Source organism: Prionailurus viverrinus, chromosome C2 (genome assembly GCF_022837055.1).
Source record: "Prionailurus viverrinus isolate Anna chromosome C2, UM_Priviv_1.0, whole genome shotgun sequence".
NCBI lineage: Eukaryota > Metazoa > Chordata > Mammalia > Carnivora > Felidae > Prionailurus > Prionailurus viverrinus.
In genome coordinates this window covers 78,573,364-78,595,192 of record NC_062569.1, presented here as the reverse complement: position 1 = coordinate 78,595,192, position 21,829 = coordinate 78,573,364, and the positions used below count along the sequence as shown (strand labels likewise).

The 21,829-nt window shown below is 49.2% G+C and overlaps 1 protein-coding gene across 6 annotated transcripts in view; it reads right to left on the bottom strand.

Moving 5' to 3' along the window:
- The window catches only part of ST6GAL1 (ST6 beta-galactoside alpha-2,6-sialyltransferase 1), a 120,837-nt gene extending 99,365 nt beyond the window's left edge, over window positions 1-21,472 (bottom strand). For 4 of the 6 annotated variants that reach the window (XM_047876351.1, XM_047876355.1, XM_047876350.1 and 1 more), the window contains exon 1: window positions 20,993-21,471. The gene's annotated coding sequence lies outside the window, so the exon portion shown is untranslated. Of the gene's footprint in view, window positions 1-20,444; window positions 20,910-20,992 lie in introns of those variants that run through there. The other 2 variants (XM_047876357.1, XM_047876353.1) reach the window with 2 other exon arrangements.
- Window positions 21,473-21,829: the final 357 nt, after the last annotated feature.

Genomic DNA, 21,829 nt, shown 5'->3' with positions numbered 1-21,829 from the left:
TAACACCTGTGCCCATTATTAATAATTGTGCCCATTATTCCTGAGGCATTGCTCTGGGTCCTAGAAAAATAATTATGGACAAAAGAGACAAAGTCCCTGCCCTCGTAGAAACAACTTCTTAGTGAGAAGAGACACGGTAAAGAAATCAGATGGCCATATGTGCCACTAAAGAACAGCAAGGCAGGATAAAGGGGAGGGAACCAGGGGGGAGGAGAGAGGAGGCTGGTACCAGATTAATTTATATACGGTGGTCAGAGTGGCCTTTCAAATAAGGTGACATCTAATTAGAAACCTGAAGGAAAAGAAGGGGAACTCAATGACAGTGTATGAAGGAAGGGTGTTCCAACTGAGCAGAAGAGCAGTGCAAAGGCTCTGAGGAAAAAAAAGGGGCTTTCTGTTTAAGGGACATGAAGTAAGACAGAATGGAGGGGCAGAAAATTATAGGAGCTGAAGTCTGTGAGGACCTGAGGACCAGATCATGCAGAACCCTGTTGACCCTTCTAAGAACTCTGGCTCTGAGTGAAACGAGAAGCCCTTGTTGGTTTCTGAGCAGAAAATGACATGATGCCTTTTAACATCATCACTCTAGTTGACGTTTGGAGGAGACCACAGGAGCAAAAATGTAAGAAAGAGGCCCAGTTGGGAAGCTCTTTGAATAATTAGAGATTGATGGGGCGCCTGGGTGGCTCAGTCGGTGGAGCGTCCGACTTCGGCTCAGGTCATGATCTCACAGTTTGTGGGTTCAAGCCCCACGTCGGGCTCTGTGCTGACTGCTTGCTCAGAGCCTGGAGCCTGCTTCAGATTCTGTGTCTCCTTCTCTCTCTGCCCCTCCCCCACTCACACTTTGTCTCACTGTTTCTCAAAAATAAATAAAATGTAAACAAAAAAAATTTTTTTTTTAAATTAGAGATTGATCGGTCTTGGACCAGGGTGAATTTAGTGGATCAAGCAAGGAGTTGGTTTCTTGATTTACTTTGCAAGGGCAGCTGACGTGGTTTGCTGATAGCCTGGATCCAGCATGAGAAAATCAGAATCAAGAGTGACTCCACAGTTTGAAACCCTAGCAACTGGAAGATGAAGCTGTCACCCCCTGAAGTGGGGATGGCTGCGTTGGAGGGAAAAGTTCAGTCTTGAACTTGTCATCATTGAGATGTCTATTAGACATCCCAGGAAATGTGGTGAATAGGTGACTGAAGACAGGAGTACAGTGTTTGGGGGTCAAGGTCTGAGATGGAGCTACAAAGAGGGTCGTTGACATATGGATGGTAGGAGAGCACCAGGGAGTAAGGAGACAGAGAAGAAGTCAAGTCCAAGGGCTGCTCCCTGACACGCTCCAAAGCGAACAAGTGAAGATGAGCCAACAAAAGAGACTGAGCAGAAGCCAGTGACAGAAGAGGAGAACCAAAGGGTGTGGTGTTCCAGAAGCCCAGAGAAAGTACTTTTTTAAGGGAAATGGAATAACCAACCATACCAAATGCTGCTGATAAATCAAGGTAAGGGCTGAGACTTGACCACTGGAATGGACAATGTGGAGGTCACTGGTGAACCTGACACGTGTGGTTTTTGTGGAGTGATGGAGGCAAAACATGGATTTGACCGGGCTTAAATCATGAGAGCAGAGGAACTACAGGGAGCAAGCGCAGATGATTCCTTCAAGGAACAAAAAACGAGACAGCAGCGGGAGGAGTAGATGAGGTTAAGGGAAGAAGCACGTGCGCAATATGCACGTGAGTGGGTTTCAGTGGGAGGAACAACAGCCAGGGATAGACAGATGGGGTGGGCAGATGGGAATGGTCCAGCAGAAAGAGAGAAACATTGGGAAGAGAAGGGAATATTGCTGGAGTCATGTCCTTAATTAAGTAAAGGGAACAGGATGCAGCACACAAGCGGAGGGGTTGGTCTTATGTAGGAGCAGAAACAAGTCATTCTCCAAGGTAACGGGCAGAAAGAAGAATTTGGTGGTGGGAAGGTGTGAAAGTTCTCTGATTGCCATTAGTTTCTCAGGTAAGTGGAAACCGAGGTTCTGACTAAGAGTAAGGATGGGAGAAGAGGTGTTAAAGGTTTGAAGACAGAGAAAAAGCTGTGAACAGTCACCTAGAGAATCGCAGTGGTTCTCAGCCAAGGCTGCCCATTGGAATCAACAACAGAGCTTTTAAAAAAAAATATTAATGTTTATTTATTTCTGAGACAGAGCACGAGTGGGGAAGGGGCAGAGAAAGAGAGGGAGACACAGAATCCGAAACAGATTCCAGGCTCTGAGCTGTCAGCCCAGAGCCCGACACAGGGCTCGAACTCACAAACTGTGAGATCATGACCTGAGCCGAAGTCGGTCGCTCCACCGACTGAGCCACCCAGGGACCCCAACCACAGAGCTTTTAAAAAGGATACTGATGCCCAGGTCATCTCCATAAAGACTTGGATTTCATTCTTTCTGGGTGGAATTACCCAGGAAAATAAAAGCAATACCTTTTATGATCTCCCCCAGGAAATGCTAATGGAAGCCAGAGTTGAGAATCACTCGACGAACGGAACGGAGAAAGATGACCTGACAACGCCCAAGTCCACTGAAGGATCATGGTCATGAATGAGAGAGGGACCAGTCAGGACAGTGGTCTGCTTCTCCAGTGTCACATTCAGCTGGGGGGGGGGGGCACAGGCATGCTGGGGAGAATGAGCTGGAGTTAACGAGGGTTCCATGTGATACCTGTTAAGTATCGCATACCTGTAAAAGTACACGTGGGAAGAGTCCAGTGAATGAAAGCTGCTGTGTTTATTTTTATCACCAGCTAGGTGGCATATACTATCCTTGTAGCAAATATAATTTTCCTTTTATGTCATCCTATGATTCACCCAATTTGTATGTGTCACAGCGTTTTCAAGTCATTTGCAAAAAAACCAAAATCACAAACGTGTATCCTTAAATATTAAGGAAGTGTCCTGTGGGTCTTTTTTTGTCACATTTAGCACTACACATGGGATCACTGGAATTCACAGGTCACCTCTCCCACCCAACCTCCCTGGGTTCCAATTTGATAACAACAGTTCTCTGCCAAAGTTTTGTGAAGCCCCTTCCAGCCCACACTCCCTCGGAGCCTGCATGTTAGGGGTTCCATATTTGCAATTCCCATCTGGTGATCCGTCCTTCTCCCTCTGGGAAGGTCCCCCCTTGATCCTGGCCCTGAGTCTGGAGAGATCTCTGTAGCGATAAGAGCCATCTCAACACTCCCTCCCTGAGCCAAGCCTGGCTAGGTCCCCGTCCGTGTCCACCAACTGCTGGAAAAAGACTGCAGACTTCATCCTGAGCCTCAACTGTGTGCACTTGAATGCCAGCGGAAGGCAGAAGCCCTGTGAGCTCCCCTGCTCATCCCCCAGTGTCCCTTACTATCAGCTCCTGACCTCCCTTATCAATGGATACCATGCCAATTCTTGGTTGTGAACTTCCTTCTACTCCACCCTAAGTGCCCAGGCAAACCGCTCCCCGGGGGTCTCACCTCTTCTTCTCTGACCCCGCCCCTCCCTGTCTCTTGCTCCCGTTCATCTGTGCCCTGAATCCACATGCCCGCCTCTTCTCCTAGACAGAAGCTCCTCCAGGGAGACGCTGGAACACACGTAGCCTCATATCCACAGTGCCTAGCAGAGTGTCAGGCCCGTCGGGTGGCCAATAACTGAAAATAACTATCACATTAAATAGCTACCAATTTTTTATCACTAATCGTGTGCCAGCGCTAGGTTAAGCACTACACAGGACTCGCACCCATGCTACGAGGTAGCACTGATTAATACCCACTGCAGATAAGGGGCACCTGGGTGGCTCAGCCGGTTGAGCGCCCAGCTTTGGCTCAGGTCATGATCTTGTGGTTTGTGAGTTCAAGCCCTGCGTCGAGCTCTATGCTGACAGTTCAGAGCCTGGAACCCGTTTTGAATTGTGTCTCTCTTCTCCTCCCCCGCTCGTGCGTGCTCTCTCTCTCGGTGTCTCTCTCTCTCTCTCTCTCTCTCTCTCTCTCTCAAAAATAAGTAAACATTAAAAAAAAATTTTTTTTAAATACCCACTGCAGATGAGAGACTGAGGGTCAGAGGGGCACCCAGGTGGCTCGGCCGGTTAAACTCAGGTCATGATCTCGCGGTCTGTGAGTTCGAGCCCCACATCAGATTCCGTGCTGTCAGCTCGGAGCATGGAGCCTGCTTTGCATTCTGTGTCTCCCTCTCTCTCTGCCCCTCTCCTGCTTGCACTGTCTCTCTCTCTCACTCTCTCTCCCAAAACAAAAAAAAATTTTTTTAATTTAAAAACAAAACAAAACAAAACTGAGGGTCAGAGAAGTTGAGTTCTCAAGTTTGCGCAACGAAGACGTGGCACATCTGGAATTAAACCCGCGTCCATCTGCCTGCAAAACATGTGGGTTTTTTTTCTCCCCGCAGTATGATAAGGGCTTTCTGAGAAAGGTGACACTGCAGATGGTAATGGGGAAGCCAGTGAGTTGCCTTCCAGCACGCCCCCATCCCCCCACCCCGGGGCGTTACCTGGACTGTCTGGGAGACAAGGGTAGGACTTTCCCAAGTGCAGAAGCATGTCCCTGGGAGGTGCCTTTCATCTGTCTCCTGCCTACCTGATCTTTCCTCTCCTCTTGATTTATAAGCCAGAATAAAATGTTCATTGTCTAGAGCAAAAAAGGAACCGCCACAAGCCCTCTGGCAGGAAGCATCTTCTGGGGATTTATTCCCAACGCTGTCATTAACCACCCCCAGCTCCGGCCCGGGGCCAGCATCCTCCCATTGACAAAGGCTGTGTGGACAGTCTGTTTGGATAAATGGAGGTCCAGCCCAGCTGCTTTTGTCAGAGCTCCCTCACTGCCTGCTCTCCCTCTCACCTGGGACAAACTCCCGGGACCCTGGTTCTCCGAGGGATAAGAGAAGAGCGCGGTCCTAAACCTGACTCCTCCTCCCCACCGCCAGGGCTCGGCTCCCACACGTCAGCCCAGAGAACATTCCCTGTTTCATCTTGCGGCTTGTGTCTCACGTCTAAGGCCAGAAGTGAGGGGGAAAGGACCGTCCAGTGGAGCAGAAGGGTCCACCAGAGCCTGGAGTGCTCCCCACCCTGCGCTCCCGAATCTCCCATTGTGCTCCACACTGTGACCTGGCCTAGGGGCCACCTGCTCACGCTCACTGGTGGCTGAGCGCATCTGTATCCTGGTCTCAGAGGGCAGACGGTGAGCGCGGGGAGGGGCTGGGTGCTGGGCTGGGCCCGGGGCTGTGCCACGAAGCCAGTCAGCCTGCTGCCATCCAGGGGTCCACTGTCTAACCCAGCTAACTCCACAGAACACAGGACAGCATACGAGATGAAATGTGGGTGCCAGCAGTCTGAGGGGCCCATCCTGAGCTAATGCTGAGCTCAAAGGCCTGTCTCGGCTCAGCAGAGAGACCAGTAGGAAAAGGAAGGAACTGGTTTCTTCAACAGTAAGGAGAAGCTTAGCTCTCTCTAAAACCACCCATCACCCCCACACACAACACACAAGACGGGGCTTTCGGATGCCCGGTGAGTGGCAAGCCAGGCCCCACCCCAGACCCCGGAACAACCGCAACACTTCCTGGGGCAGATGTAAGTCACCTCAGGCCACCCTAGGTCTGTGCTCAGGCACTTCCTCATGGGTAGTGTGAGAGACCAATTTCCCCAAGGCCTTGTCCTCATCAGCACTCCCGAAAAGAAAAGACTGCTCCCTCCAGAGGCCCCTGACGTCTCTGTCCCTCCGGTCCATTTTCCAGACCACAAGCCTCTACCAGACGGACATGGCAGGGGCCTGCTCGCCTGGCCACTCCAACACTCCTTCCGGTAGCCTGGCGCGCCTGGAACACCCTCCTGGGCCCTGTGTAACTCACCGAGCTGTTCGCAGCTGTCCCGACTCCACTCTGGCCCAGACTTTGCCAGCAAGCAGGAAGGCAGGCAGGAGCCTCCCCTCACCCGGCAGTGGGAGAGACCCAGACAGAGGACCGGCTTGCCCCCCTCTCCACTACCTCCCATCAGAGTCCCCAGCCAGTAGTCTGAGTCAGGAGAGCACAGCTTCTCGCCTGTTGGCCAAGTTGTTGCAAGTCTGCAGGGAGCACGGCCATGACTGGGGGAGTTTTTATGAACACCTGTGGGTGCCCTAACAGACGTCTGTACGTTCTCACAGGGGCAAGGGGTGTGCCAGCAATAACAAACCCTTCTGTGTGGCTCTTTCACATTTTGTCATCTTTTCACATCTATGATCTAATCTGAACATAAAGACCAACCTGGGGATAGGCAGCCCCACAATTTTATTACCCCCTTTTATGGATTAGGTAGCCTGAGGCTACACAGCTGCCAGATGGCAGAGTCTGAACCACAGTTTAGGCTTTTATCGTTACCTGTTTTACCTGTGAGATAGATTTGTATTTCATAAGTCGAGATGTATGCAAATACATGAAGTATAGTTACCTGGCGAGTCTTGACCTATCAAAATATTGTTCCCATTTGCTTGTCTTTTTCTAATTTATGTCTCACAACGGTGGCCACTCGGGTCTTCTGTGCACTACAAATCCCAGCACAGTGGAAAAATCGTGGGCTCTGGAGCCCAGGCAGCACGGGGGGGTCCAAGCCACCGTCTCGCACTGTGCAACTTTCAGCCAATAAATCTCTCAACCTCAGTTTCCTCATCCGTACGGTAGGGGTAATTGTAACCATCCTATAGGGTTGCTGGGAAACCGGGAGATGCTGTGTGTCGCACATGGCACGCCGTGCACGCTTCGTGAACAGCGGCTACTCTTCCGTCCATCCTTTGTTCCCCAACCACCACAAATGCCTCACAGCTACCCAGACATGGCCTGCCTTCACTCCTCCAAGCCTGTGCCCCCGCCCCTGCTAGGCATGCCCTTCACCCATCCTTGACCCATCAGAACGCTTGTCATTCTTCCACTGTCCAGTTCAAACTCCATCTCCTTCGTGAAACCTTCCCCTTCGTCCTCTGGGCCCCACCGCCCCGTGGGTCATCCGGTTTACAGTGTCTCATTCTGCTCAGAGTTCAGCATTCATGCAACTGACTCACCAGCTTCCCCATGAAAAGACAATGTCTGATTCACCTATTGTGTCTCCCACCTGCTCTCCACACCCTGAGCATCAGCATCTAACAATACCTTTTTGAGGGGTACCTGGGTGGCTTAGTTGGTTAGACATCTGACTCTCGACTTCGGCTCAGGTCATGATCTCATGGTTCATGACATAGAGCCCTGCACCTGGCTCTGCACTGACAAAAATAAATAAATAAACTTAAGGGGCGCCTGGGTGGCTCAACTGGTTGAGTGTCCGACTTTGGCTCAGGTCATGATCTGACAGCTGACAGCTCAGAGCCTGAAGCCTGCTTCGGAGTCTGTGTCTCCCTCTCTCTCTGTCTCTACCCTGCTCTCACTCTGTCTCTCTCTCTGTCTTAAAAATAAACATTAGTGGGGCGCCTGGGTGGCGCAGTCGGTTAAGCGTCCGACTTCAGCCAGGTCACGATCTCACAGTCCGTGAGTTCGAGCCCCACGTCAGGCTCTGGGCTGATGGCTCAGAGCCTGGAGCCTGTTTCCGATTCTGTGTCTCCCTCTCTCTCTGCCCCTCCCCAGTTCATGTTCTGTCTCTCTCTGTCCCAAAAATAAAAACGTTGAAAAAAAAAATTAAAAAATAAAATAAAATAAAATAAAATAAAATAAAATAAAATAAAATAATAAACATTAGAAAAAAAAATTTTTAAGAAACTTAAAAAAAAATACCTTTTAATAGCCTAACACAAAATTATAAAGAGCTAAAAGTCACCCAAGATCCCTCCATCCAGAAATAAAAAAAAAAAAGATTAATATCATTCTTCACCTGTCTCTACCTTTACATGTAGATGGACGTGTGGAGGATGAAAGAAGGCATGAAACAAGGATGGGTGGAACTACTTAATAAAGTAGCTGTTTTTTATTTTTAAATTTTCTTTTCTTTCCATTCCACGGAAAAGTAAAATTTCCTAAATGCCAGACTTTTAATAAATGTTTCTCCCCCCCAAATAGATATTATTTCCCCAAAGATTCCTCCAAGTTTGGGGCGCCTGGGTGGCTCCGTCGGTTGCGTGTCTGACCCTTGATTTCAGTTCAGGTCACGATCTCAGGGTCAGGGGTTGGAGTGCTCTGTCCGGCTCTGTGCTGACAGCAAGAAGCCTGCTTGGGATTCTCTCTCCATCACCTTCGCAAAGTGGCCTCCCTCACTCGCTTGCTGTCCCTTCTCGCTCTCTCTCTCTCTCTCTCTCAGAATAAAGAAATAAACAAACAAAAAAAAGATCCCTCCAAGTTTAAGAAAACAATGAGTTGACTGGCTAGAGCCATGACTTTTTAATTATTATTTTAGAGAGAGAGAGAGAGTGGGGAGGGGCAGAGAGGGAGAGAGGTGGGGGCGGGAGGAGGGCTGGACAGTTGCAACCTTCTCAGCCTGGAGCCTGACAAGGGGCTCAATCCCACAACCCTGGGATCATGACCTGAGCCAAAATCAAGAGTCAGCCGCTCAACCGGCTAAGCCATCCAGGCGTCCCACCCATGACTTTTTCTCTTTAGACAGTATGAGAGCGGGAAAGCTAGCACATACACTTTCCTCTTCACTTACGTTCTTGTTACTTCTCACATTCTTGCTTAGCTTCTATTTGAGTAGGTTAAGAGTTCACCAAATGACCCTTAACCATGCCTTCCTAAGCCCACTTTTGATCCATCCTTCTCATGATCAGGTAGGTTTTCCCGAGAAGAGCTCACGTAGGCCCTATTCCCTTCGTTCTAGCATGCATGAAAATGGCTACCTGCCTTATCCCTGTAGAGTGATATACGTCAGTGCAAAAGTCTTCAGTCATGCTGCCTTTCCCTCAGAACCCTGTAAATATTTCTTCTTCTCCATGTTCTCTTCTTCCGCTGCTGATCGAGCCTGAGGCCAACAGGTCTTTTGCTCTGTGGCATAGGCGAATTGCTCCCAATATCCATTTTCCTCCTCTTCCTGAGGTTTTGGGTTTTTTTCTTTTTTTTTTTTTTTTTTAAGTAGGCTCTATGTCCAACATGGGGCTTGAACACAGCCCTGAGATCAAGAGTCACATGCTCTACTGACTGAGCCAGCCAAGCACCCCCCCGACCTGAGTTTTAAGAGGGTGCCCAGCTCCCCCCCACCCCCCCCCCCCCCGGAGATGTTCTTCCAGCCTCCTTTGCAGCCAGGCATGTCCACGTTTTGGTCAGTGGAACGTGAACAGAAGTGACGTGTATCTCTCAGATGCCTCAGTCACCATTCTGAGGGATCGCCTCTGTGTGACCTTTAGAGCTCTGACTTTTGTCTGATTAATTCCCTTATCGTTTTTCTCAGCATGTACTGTGATCCTCCTTCAGCCTTCCCTCTCTAACAATTCAGTTTTCCGTGTATACTACTTTGTTCCTTTATTAACTTTTCCACAATGATGTCTGCATCCTCGTGTTTCCTTAGCTCTGGAACAGCCCCCTTTTAATTCATTCTTGTCTCTGAGCTCTCCGTTGATCACTTTTCAATAAACTTTATTTGAATGCTTGAATGGATACTGCCTTCGACCCAAGAGCCAAGCCCAAGCCAGAAACTAATTACCTTGGGAGATGGGAAGAATAGGACAAAGGTGTCCCTTTTTTCATGGGGAGAGACAGAATAATCTTAGAGGTCATCTATGAGTCATCCACCTTCTTGATCATACTCATTCTTAAAGGAACAGCTCAAGACCCACCTGTTCCAGATTCTTCCAGCCCAGATTGATTTTGCTCCCTCTCCAGTACCCAAGGGTTTCTCCAGACTAAACATTCACAGGTAATGCTTAGGCTGCTAAGTGAACCTGGAACTTGTGAGAAAGGGCATGAAGGTTCTTCACCTCCCTTGCCGCAAAGTTCGGCACATAAAGGTTTCCTTTGAAGATTTCTGGACTACTGAGTCTCTGAATGAAAAGAAGGGCAAAAACCAGAACAACCCTTAGAAGAGGCCTTCAACGCAGACCTACATGATGCAGGTAGAAGGAAGAAGATTCAGCAGGGTATTACCCTTGAAAGATCAATGGAGAAGGAACAAGCCCCTTAGCCAGCAAGCCAGGCCTTCCCAACCTGCCCCTGCAGGCACCGTTGTGGGAGCTGATTAGGCCTACATTCAAGTACAAAAGCACCTTAAGTCACTCTCTGGCTGACTGTGAGCATGTCACCCAACCTTCTTCAGCCTCTGTTTCCTCACCTACTAAACAGAGATAACAGAATATGCCACAGAGGGAAGTTGTGAAAATTATAGATAATGCATGCGACGGTTCCAGCCTCATCCCCACTCCTGCCTTGTCGTGCTCCTCTGCAGGAACACCAATCTCCTAGTGGCTCTCCCGCACATGCAAACGGGCCATTCTTCACCCCACACCTTTCCTCCTGCAGCCCCTTCTCCTGCAAATACCCTTTCCCTGGAGGCTAACAGCTACTGCCCTCCGAAACCCAGCTTAGGCATCACCTGCTCCAGAAAGCTTTCCCAAACTCGCTACACCTTCTTCCCGGCTTCATAAGATTTATCACACAAGATCGTAATTAACATCTAAGTGTCTACCTCCAACTAAGAACAAAACTATGGGAGTATCTGGGTGTCTAGTCTAAAATGCACGCTGTGCATCGGCTATAACGGGCATTCGATGTTTGTTGAATGAATGAACAAAGCAAGGACTCTGAGAAGAAGAGGGTGACACAAGAAGTCTGTCTGCCACTAACTCCCAAGGCCTTGCTAGTTACACTGAATATGTGTATATATTACCTACAACATGTGTGAATATTCCCAATGCCTAGCGCAATGACTAGCACATAATAGATCCTCAATAAATACTTGATGAATCAATTAACGTTGAATAAACTTTACAAGAGAAGAAACTGTTTAAGAGCCTAAAACCACAGGTGCAAGATAAGCCCATAACAATGCCTATACTGAGTTCTATTTACAAGCCAAAGGCATTTAAGGTAGCCAAGCAGCAGTACCCACTAATCTGTGGCCATACTCACCACCGGTATGTGTGTTCCTAGTCATAACCAGATAATGAGTCAGGTGGATATCCTAGCTTTAAAGGGCAAGCAAAAAAACAAAAACCAGGGGCGCCTGGGTGGCTCAGTCGGTTAAGCGTCCGACTTCGGCTCAGGTCATGATCTCGCGGTCCGTGAGTTCGAGCCCCGCGTCGGGCTCTTGTGCTGGCAGCTCAGAGCCTGGAGCCTGTTTCGGATTCTGTATCTCCCTCTCTCTCTGACCCTCCCCCGTTCATGCTCTGTCTCTCTCTGTCTCAAAGATAAATAAACGTTAAAAAAAAAAAAATTAAAAAACAAAAACCAAAAAACCCAAACCAGGCTTGACGCAAACAACTCGTAACCAAAACGAATGGCAGCAAATGCTATCCACACATGAATGTCCCATGAATTCTTCCTTTCATATGTTCTCAGGGGAATGACAGAAAATTTCCATCAGCCCCTGTATGGAGAAATTGAGCCAAGCCCCCTATGAAACTAAGGACAAAGCCCTTCTCAGACTCAAAGGACTTGGAATGATTAGCAGTGGATAAACCTGTAACATAACATAGAGAAAGAGCTTTGCCCCAGGCCAGCTTCAGTAGTCAGCAGCAGTGAATCTTCGGGGGAGTCTCTACCCCTCTCTGAAGCTCAGTTTTCTCATCTGCAAAACGGAGCTAATGACCCCAAGACACAGTGTCGCTATGAGGACTGAATGAGAGAACATACATAGTGCTTCATCAGGGCCAGGGGCACAGCAAAAGCCCAGAACCTGGTAAGCTTGCCATGCTGCCCTCACCAAGACGCAACTAACCCTTAGGTCCAAGAGGCTCCTTTTAAACCACAGAAAAGAAAGGCACAAGCATTAAATATGGCGGGTGCTATCGGAGGACATTCAAGAGGTTGCAAAGGGTACAGTGTTGCTAAAATTAAAGTTGACTGACATCTAAGCACTGGGCTAGGGAAACCAGGAGATGGATGCAAATTTAGAAAGACCGTAATCAAAAAAAAATTTAGAATCATCCTCCTGGGACACGTAGTTCTTTTCTGGTTGCCAGATTTCCTGGTCATCTAAAGTGTATGTGATATATTTATTACTATGGAAATAATTTATGAATAAAAAGTCAAGTAGAGCTGAAGCCAAGGACAGAACAGGAGGAAGGTTGCCAAGATCCAGGGGAAACAATGTTTCAGCCTCCTTTGAAGGCTTCCATTTTATTCCACCTTTACAAAGCTCCAGTTACGCCCTCCATAACCTGTCCTGACCCTGCAGTCCTAGTTTGCCTTTTCTGCTTCTGGTCCCACAGGCTCTTGTCCCATAGGCTCCCAAGGCCGGAAGGGGCCTTAGCAGGCACTTCGGTCAACCACTCCACAACCAAACTGCAAAGTTCACACGCAACGTCGGCTTGAATACTCCCCCCGGGGGAGTTCGCGGCCCCGTGACACAGTTTGTTCCACAGTCGGGAAGTTCTACCGAATAAGTTCTTCCTTATCTCCCATCCTCCTTTGCTTTTCTTCCAACCTGTGCTGGTTCTCCCCTCCACAGCAGCCACTCAGTGCTCCTCCCATCCTTCTTCCACATGAAGCAGGTGCCACTTATGATCCCCTGAAGGCTGGAAAGTCCAATGCCCACACCTATCCCACCTCCAACACGGTGTCCTAAACTTCTGTCTTCCAAGGAGCCCATCTCTGGATTTGCTTCCTTTTCCCATGATCTGTATCAGAGCCAGGGAAACAAAACACTCCAGATGGGTCTGATCAACCAGACAGAGCAGAGTGGCACGGGTGCACTCCCTCCTCCAAGCCTGAGATCAAATACTCCTCTTCTTCCCTCTCTCCCTTCCGTCCCTGTTCCAGGCCTCCCACTGGGTCCCCTCAGGTCCTGGGAACAGAAACAAACCTGACGGTGCCAGGGAACGTGCGAGGAGGAGGAGAAGGTGATGACGCAGCTCAGTGCCTTGCACTTGCAGCCAAGGGCACCCAAGCCGGCAGGCTATCTCCAAAAATAACCCTGTCCAAACAGTCAGCCTCTTAGTAATTCCCCAGGAGCCCTTCGTTCCAGCTTTCCAGGGTGTGGTCCTCAGCGTCCCTGTGCCTGGTCCCTCGCCACCCTTTCCAGAGCCTAATGGACTGGTTCCATTTAACCACTGACATTTATAGCCATTGTTCCTTATGTCCAAGGTCTAAATATACTTAGAAATATATTTTTATGGAAAATTTTTACAGTTAAGCAAACATCATAATATAGATTGTAATGCAACTACAAGAAAAGCATCTGCATGCACGGAGAGGGAAAGATCTCTAACACATATAGTCAGGTGGAAAAGGCAGTCTTGTAAAGTGGCAGTTGTTATGGGATCCATTTACTGAGTTTTAAAAATGTATCTGTGAAGGGGCACCTGGGTGGCTCAGTCGGTTAAGTGTCCGACTTCAGCTTAGGTCATGACCTCACAGTCTGTGGTTCAAGCCCCACATCAGGCTCTGAGCTGACAGCTCAGAGCCTGGAGTCTGCTTCGGATTCTGTGTCTCCCTCTCTCTCTGCTCCTCCCTGCTCATGCTGTCTCTCAAAAATAAATGAACTTAAAAAAATTTTTTTTAACATATCTGTGTAGAACCATGAATACACAAGTAAATGTATACAAAAGGGGCAGAAAGACCCACAAAAGTGCAAACAGTAGTCACTTTGGAGAGAAGTGGGATTGGGGAAAATGGCAAAAGGTGAGGGGGGTAATTTTTTACTCTGAATATCATAAAGGGAAACAGATTTTCCTTACTACTTGTATGAAGAAGCCACCTGGCCTTAGGTATACCTTTCCCCCTTTGTCATCGATCATCTCAGAGCTGGAAGGGGTCCGGGGGACTAAGACACAGGTCCTTGAGGTAGGGTACCCATGGTGGCATGCCTTTTGCCTAAGGTCACACAGCCAGCTAGCAAAAGCCAGAGACCACAAGTCATAGTACAGGCCCTGACATCGTGGAACCCCCAGAGGATTAAAAAGAAGGCTTTGACTTAATTACTAAATCAAATCAACTTTATTCTTTCAGTTGAGTCAGAAATACCTACTTTGGTGAACAGCCAGATGGAAGAGACCAAGGTCATCAAACCTGGAGGGAAAGGGGTCTCAGGCAGGACCTATCACTCAGGCATGGCTGGCAGGCCCTACCTTCTCTGGGCTTTCTGACCCTCATCCATAAATCAGAGGGACGGGCTAAGTGACAGGGGACAAGGGACAAGGACAGATTGGCGGGCACGGAGTGCTGTGGGTGCCAGGTGTTCGTCTGAGCGACCTCCGCATCCTCAGAATGAGACTGGCAGGAGCACTCCCTGAGTGCATCCTGGGCCAAGGGGTCGGCAGTCTGTGACCTTAATTCCATATGGAAGCCCTGCCTCTCAGGAGGGGAAGGCTGGGTTCAAGTCTGACTCAGCTCCCCACCCCCACCCCAGCACCAAGCTGCTTGGGCTGCTGCATGGATTACCTCATTCGATATTCGCCAAACTTTCAAATGCGCTCAAAGAAATTCAGAAGTCACTTGCCAAAAGCATACAACTGGGAAAGGGTGGGGACCTTCTGCAAAATTAGGTCTCCTGACTCTACATTCAGTGCTCCTTCTAGCCTGCCAGTTTGGCATGCAGTGGGGCCTCCTCACTTGAGCGATAAAACTTAAGTTCTTGGGTTGGCTCCCCACCAACCCCTGTCTCTCTCTCTCTCTCTCTCTCTCTCTCTCTCTCTCTCACACACACACACACACACACACACACACACACACACACAGTCCCCTAACAGTGACAGCAGAGACAGGCTCCAGGAGCAGCACGACTCAGATATGCATCATGCTGATAAGATGTCTGGGATGTGCTTCAAAGTCATCTGGGGTGGCCTGTGGGGATATACGTCAGCTATGAGTTGTGATAATTGTTGAAGATAAGTGATTGTTTACAGGGGTTCATTACACCATTCTTTCTACTTTTGTACATTTGAAATTGCCCAAGATCAGACTTTTTTTATACTGCATCATGCAAGTGATCAATTTGTCACCTGGTAGGTGGTTCCATTGTGATCAACTTGCTGCTTCCCTCGGCACACAAAGCCACACAATGGCCTGCTGTCATGTTAAGAAAAAATATCAGGGCCAAAGTTTCTGCAGGGTGTGAAAATCCCAATTATAGCAATAATAGCCATCGCTTACTGAGTGCTTCCTGTTTACCTGTCACTGCAGTGGACCGTTTAGCTATGATTTCATTTAATCCTCACAGTGGCCCGGTAAAGTTGGAGCTGTTATAAGCCCATTTTATAGAGAAGGAAATTGAAGTTCAGAGAGCTTAACTAGCTTGTCCAGGTCTCCACCTGTGATGAATGATGAGCAAGAATTCAAATCCTTCATCATAAGAAAAAAAAAGTCTGTAACTACACGTGGTGATGGCTTTTAACTAGATCTATCGTGGTGATCATTTCACAGTATATACAAATATCAAATCACTAAGTTCTACACCTGAAACTAATGCAATGTTGTATGTCAATTATACCTCAGTAAAAAAAAAAAAAAAATCAAATACTGAATTCCATGTGCTTTTAACTCCTACTGCTCCCACAATATGTAATACTTTGGTACGTTAGGACTTTCTATGTAATTGGGACTAAATCTATGAAATTTTTCAAATGATCATATCCTTCACAGTGTAACCCAGTCATTTTAACCTTAGGATTCTACACGATGCAAACTATCTTGGAATGTAGACAGGGATTAATTCACACACACATTATTCACAGTGTCAATTACCATAGGGCAAATGAGAAGTGCCTGGGCTATCCCACAGTGGCCTTCATCCCAGAAGCCTTACTCATGGATGCTCCAGTCTTGGGTGCTTGCCCCTCCTCTGTGGTCCCACAGCACCCTGTACCAGTCTCTTGTTTCCTGGTCCCCTCCACCGGACCATGAGCTTCTTTAAAGCTAAGCTCTTCTCACACATCTTTGGTTTAGAGTGGGCACTCGAATACGTGAGGACGGAATTAGTAAATGACCGTTGAGTTGATGATTTAACATCTACAGAAACTGCTTAAGCTGCTGGAGGACAAAGGATAGTACCAGAACCCAAGGTCACATGCAGTGCCCTTCCGCCTCCACCTTAGACTTTAAACTTTTTCTAAAATAAAAAGTAACAAAAATGACTGGAGTTTGAATGCTTGAGGCAGGGTGGGAGAGGGGGAGGAAGCTGGAGGCGCCTTCCTCTCTAGGCCCTCACTGAAATACCACTGAAGTGACCAGATCCCATGGGCCATGTGACCTTGGAGGTGCTGAGCAGCTGATATGGGTGATGAATGAGAGACGCAGCTTTAATGTGGACTTAAACTATGTCAAGTACATCTGAGAAGGTTAAGCAAGAAAGGCAAGAGATGACTGCACATACAGCATGTTCTCAACCATTTAAAGAAAATACATCCATTTGGAAAAAAAAAAAAAAAAAAGACCAGAGGGACAACTGCCAAATGTTAATAGTGGTTACCTTTGAATAACATAATCTTTTTCTGTGTCTCTATACTTTTTTATACTTTCCAAATTGTTCCCAGTGGGCATACTTGATTTTTATAATCAGAACAATAAATAAAATTTAAATCACGAAATTGATTCTGAAGGCTAGTAATGATTTCGAAAACCTCTCTAGTATTTTAATGCGGTGAAACTGCATTGCTTACTATGTTACTGTTACAGAAGAGACTATAAAAAGTACATCTACTGGAATCAGAATGCCATCATGTAGTTTCAGTACACACGCACACAAGCAAGAAAATGTATTTTTCCCCAATTCAGTTTTTAGTGAATAAATCACTGATACCAGGTCTGAGCAAATTCTCAGTATTCTAATGTTCCATAAGGTACTGTGAATTTCATTAATGAACTATTCCTGTCATTTTTTAACATTTATTTATTTTTGAGAAATAGAGACACAGCGCAGGAGCAGGGGAGGGGCAGAGAGAGAGAGAGACAGAATCTGAAGCAGGCTCCAGGCTCTGAGCTGTCAGCACAGAGCCCAACACGGGGCTCGAACCACAAACCGCAAGATCATGACCTGAGCCAAAGTTGGATGCTTAACTGACTGAGCCACCCAGGCGCCCCTCCTGTCATTTTTTTTAATGCAACCACATCCTCACAACTGTAGAGAGCTACATTCTCTTTGAAGCCTTCCTCTTCCACTCGCTCGTTTACCATCATTGGTTTGATTCCCGGAGAAAAAGGGAACACCCCTCTCCATGCCCCCTCCCCAGTCAATATTGAGATAAATTAGATCTACTTTCTGTGGGTTCCTGAGGACAATTTCTTATTGCAGTGATTTTTTTAAGTGTATTTATTTATTTTTGAGAGAGAGAGAGAGAACAAGAGCATGTGCCTGGGAGCATGACCAGGGCAGGGGGAGAGAGGGAGAGAGAGAATCCCAAGCAGGCTCAGCACTGTCAGCACACAGAGCACAACACAGGGCTTGATCCCAGGAACCCTGAGATCATGACCTGAGCTGAAATCAAGAGTCGGATGCTTAACCAACTGAGCCACCCAGGTGCCCCTCTGAAGACAGCTTCTGAGGGGAGATCCAAATGTGTTCTGCATCCATTTTAAAAAAAGGGTGGGAGGGCTTCTCTGTAACTCCAGGTCAACACCAAACCCCAGCCCTAGCCTGCCTGTTTGTCAGCAACACAGAATGAATGAATGCCATCACTTTAGACTGCACAGCTTTGTTTTTTATTTGTTTCTTACTAGGTTTAATTACCTTAGAATCACACAAACTTTACAACTCTCCAAAGGCCCCCTTTACAATGTGGCAGGCATTCACCCCTCTTTGTTAATTAGGTAGGGTCTCCTAATTTGAGTAGAGGGCTTACTCTATGGGGTTATTCTCCCACCAACATCCTCTGCCACTTAAAAAGCCGGTGAGCACCGGAGCCTGCCAAGAGGTCTGAGCAGGCATAAGCATGTGTCACATGGCTGGATACCCACAACAACGCCAGGATATACATACCCATCCTTCCCTTCACATTAAACAATCATATTCTCAAGGAACACAGGACACAGAAGAGCTGACCCAAACTCCTCTGATCCTAAGGCCTAAGCATCTTCCACTCCCCTGGAACAGCCTGTGCAGAGACTGGGCAGGAAGGACTTTCACTGTCCAAGGAAGTGAGGAATTGGAGCCCAGGAAGGTTAATAGCACAGAAAGCTAAGTGGGGTCTCTGTCTTCTGGCTTCTTGCTGCCTTTTGCTTTACGATTATGTTCAAAGCAGGTCCCCACTGGGGAAGCAAGCAATAGCAGGGGAACATGTAGGAGGCCAGGGCAAGGGTGGAGTGAATCACTTAGTAAACACTACAAAAAAGTGATCCCCAATGATAACTGCAATACTCCTCACCATATCTACCATAGGGATCCATGGCTCTGTACCATAACCAACACCTATTTAATTCCTTAAGGAATTCATTCTCAGACTTAAAGAGTGTCGTTATAACAACCATCATAACTTTGACTTTACTCTGGGGTACCAACAACAACTCATTTGATGCAACGGTTTTCCTTTTACGCACAAAGAGAAATTAAAAGCAGACACCTTGCTGCATGTCCTTAGGCAAGTGATTTCTCCTCTCTGGGCCTCAGTTTTCCCATCTGGAAAATAAAAGGGTCTGGCCAGATGATTCCTAAGGTTCCTTATAAGGCAAGCATCCCGATAAGAAAGCTATACTCAAGTGCCCAGTGGAATTACCACAAAAATGAAACGCTCTAGAAACCCTAAGAAAAGAAACAAGTGTAGCTAGGAGATAACAGGGACAGGACAAAACAGCACATTAGCTTTGGGGAAACCCGGACTCCAAGTATTTGTTGTTGGGTTTTTAAATTTTTATTTTTTTGGTTTTTTGTTTGTTTTGGTTCTTTGGTTTGTTGTTTTTTTTGTTTGTTTGTTTTTTGGGGGTTTTTTTTGTTTTTTTTTTTTTTTTGGTTTTCTAACTTTTCCTCTGCCAAATACAAAAATAGGCAGCTACTTCCGTGGAACTCTCAAAAAGAATTTAATTAAATAAAATCAATGAAAACAATGCCTTGTTCTCCCACAAGTGGCTCAGGAGTAGTTTGCTAAGAGACACTTTCTTCCCTGTGGGTCTGATGTCAACAGCCTAATGCTTAGGCCCAAACAAAGGCTTCCTGGCACAGAGATGAGAGGCAAATATCTAAGTCCCCATATCTGGCCCTATTCCAAATTGAGGGGAAAGGGACAGTGAGAAGAGAAAAATACCAAAGTTTATGAAAGGCTAGCAGAAGAGTAAAGAATTACTAAATCTATCTTTTCCCAAATGAATAAGAACTCTTAAAAGAGATAATGGAAGGGTGCGACTTTCCATCTGAATTACTTTCTTTGTTTAACTCTGTTCTAAGGCCACTGATTTTTAGACTCACCTGGTTGTGCCTTTGGGGGCCGTCAAGGCCAGGGGCAGTGTGGGAATTGGGAGACCCATACTCAAATTCTCTTTCCCATTTCACTGGTTTAAACTCCCGCAAGGCATTTTCTAGGCCAACATTACCCGCTTGTAAAATAAGAGGGTTCCCTAGATCCTCTTTAGATCCTCAGTAACAGTGGTTTGGAGCTGAAGGCCCTCCAGTTCTCCCCAGGGACAGATTTAACCTCCAGAGGGACCGGCGGCCAGTGAGCTCAGCAAGAGCACTCTAGCAGCGGTGCCTCCATGCCTGCACACCCCGACCCCCACCCCCCACTCCAGCAACCTTAGGGTCTTACTTCTGCACCAGCACCATTCCCTAACAGGCCAATGCACCCACCCACCCACTTCACGGCTGCCCGAGCAGGTCTGATGAACCAAAACCTGCCAAGGTGAGCAGAGCACATGTAAGCAAAGCAAAAACAAAACAAACAGGAGCCCTCTTATCTGGACCTCGGAATTTCTCTCAAACTGATCTAACCCAAGATAAGAGCGTCCCTACCCAGAACAAGAGGCCTCGGCTGGCCTCGCCTGTAAAAACTAAAAACGCAAAGCGAGTCTCAAGCCAAAAGGGGCCAGTGCCAGACGCAAGGACCTACAAGGCAAAGCTCAAGCAAAGGGCCGAGAAGACCAAGACCGCGCTGGGCGCTGTTTAAATTGGACTATTGTTTCTGCAGGCTGGGGAGGCGCTCGCCATCTCCCAGCAGGGGCAGTCGCCTGAGTGCAGGGACAATGGTGCACTAGGCACGGTCTTTTTTTGGAGAGGGACCCATGGGCCCTTAATTCAACCCCCGGTGCGCTGGAAGTGAGGGGCTGCCCTGGTCACATCCAGTAATGCACCACGGCCGGGGACAGGCTCTCGGCCTGGGGCAAAGCTTTTTGTAGCCGCTTTCGTGTTTTGTTTTCCCCTTTTGGCAGACTGGCAGTTTGGCCTGAGGGCCAAGTGGTACCTTTTCAATGTGTCTGTCGTCCTCCTCTGGCCAGCGGCGTCCCTAGCGCCTCTCCCTCCCCCGCGGCTTGAGACAATGGCCCGGTTCCGCAGGGCGGCCGTTCCGCGGCCAGCCGGGCGCCGGGATCCCGGCGCAGAGCGCACGTGCGTTTGTTGTGGAGCCTGAGCCCCCACCCCCGCCGCAGGCCTCAGTTTCCCGGTCCTTAAATCTAGCGGCGGGAATGCGCAGGAACCCGGAGCGCGCGGGGCGTCCCGCACCTGACCCGTGGCGCGGTGCGGGAAGCGGGGCTCCCGGGGGCCGAGCGCACGTGGGTTTGTTGTGGGTCCGCAGACTCGCGGAGCCCCGGGGGAAAGCCAAGGCGGTCCCCGGGCCGGGAGAAAGCCAGAGACACCCCGGCCCCACGGTGGCCAGCCGGCCGGCGAGACTGCCGAGGCGGCGCTGGGCACCGGCTCCGCGCGCCCCGCCGCCCCGCTCCCCTCCCGTGCCCCTTCGCACACGCCTCCGCCCGGGCCCCGGGCCGCGCCGCCGCCCTGCGCACCCCTACTCACTCGCTGCGCGCTCGGCCGCCGGGGCTGCGGCCCCTCAGCCCTCTCCGCGCCCTCGCCGGCCCGCAGCCGCTCCCTTTGTTAGCGCCCGGCAGTGCCCCAGATGTCTTCCCCGGCCCGGCCCGGCCCCGCACTCCCCTCCCCCAGGTGCCGCCAGTCTCCGCGCGCCGCGGCCGCAGGGGAGCCCGGCAGCTGGGAGCCCGGCGCCAGGTCCCGGCAGGAGGGTCTGCTGGGGAGGAGCGGGGGACTGGGGCTGAGGGGTGGAGGGGACGGCGAAGGAGGGAAGAAGAGCGCGGCGGAGGGGCGGGGGAAGCGAAGGTCTCCGTTATGCAAATAGTCGGGCCGACGGGGTGGGTCCCCGGTCGCACGGCGCCCCAGACACCCTGGCCTGGCCCTCCGGGGGTCGCCCGCGGGCGGGCCTCCGGGTTATGGGTGCCGGGTTAGGGCACCTCGTGATGCGGGGACCCCGCTTCCACCACCCCCCACCGCCACCGCCACCGAGGAAGGCGGAAGGAGAAACGAGGGGAGGGGCGACGCGGAGGGCCGGGATCCCCAAATGCCGGCTCTCCCCACCACGCCCCAGGTCCCGGAGGGTCGAATGCTACACTCACAGGCTTTCTGTCCTCAGGAGCGGGAACTATAAATCTTGGCTCCGCTACCGACTGCCTGTGTGACTGAGCAAGTCACTTAACGTCTCTGAACGCTTCTTATGTAGCATATAAAACGGCAAAATCTCTTTCACGGGGTTTGACCCGATCCTGCCCAACACCGGGCGTAGCATGTGCTAGGTGCTCACAAACACTGCAGATACAAGAGGAGTGTGGCCCCCAAGCTGCCTGC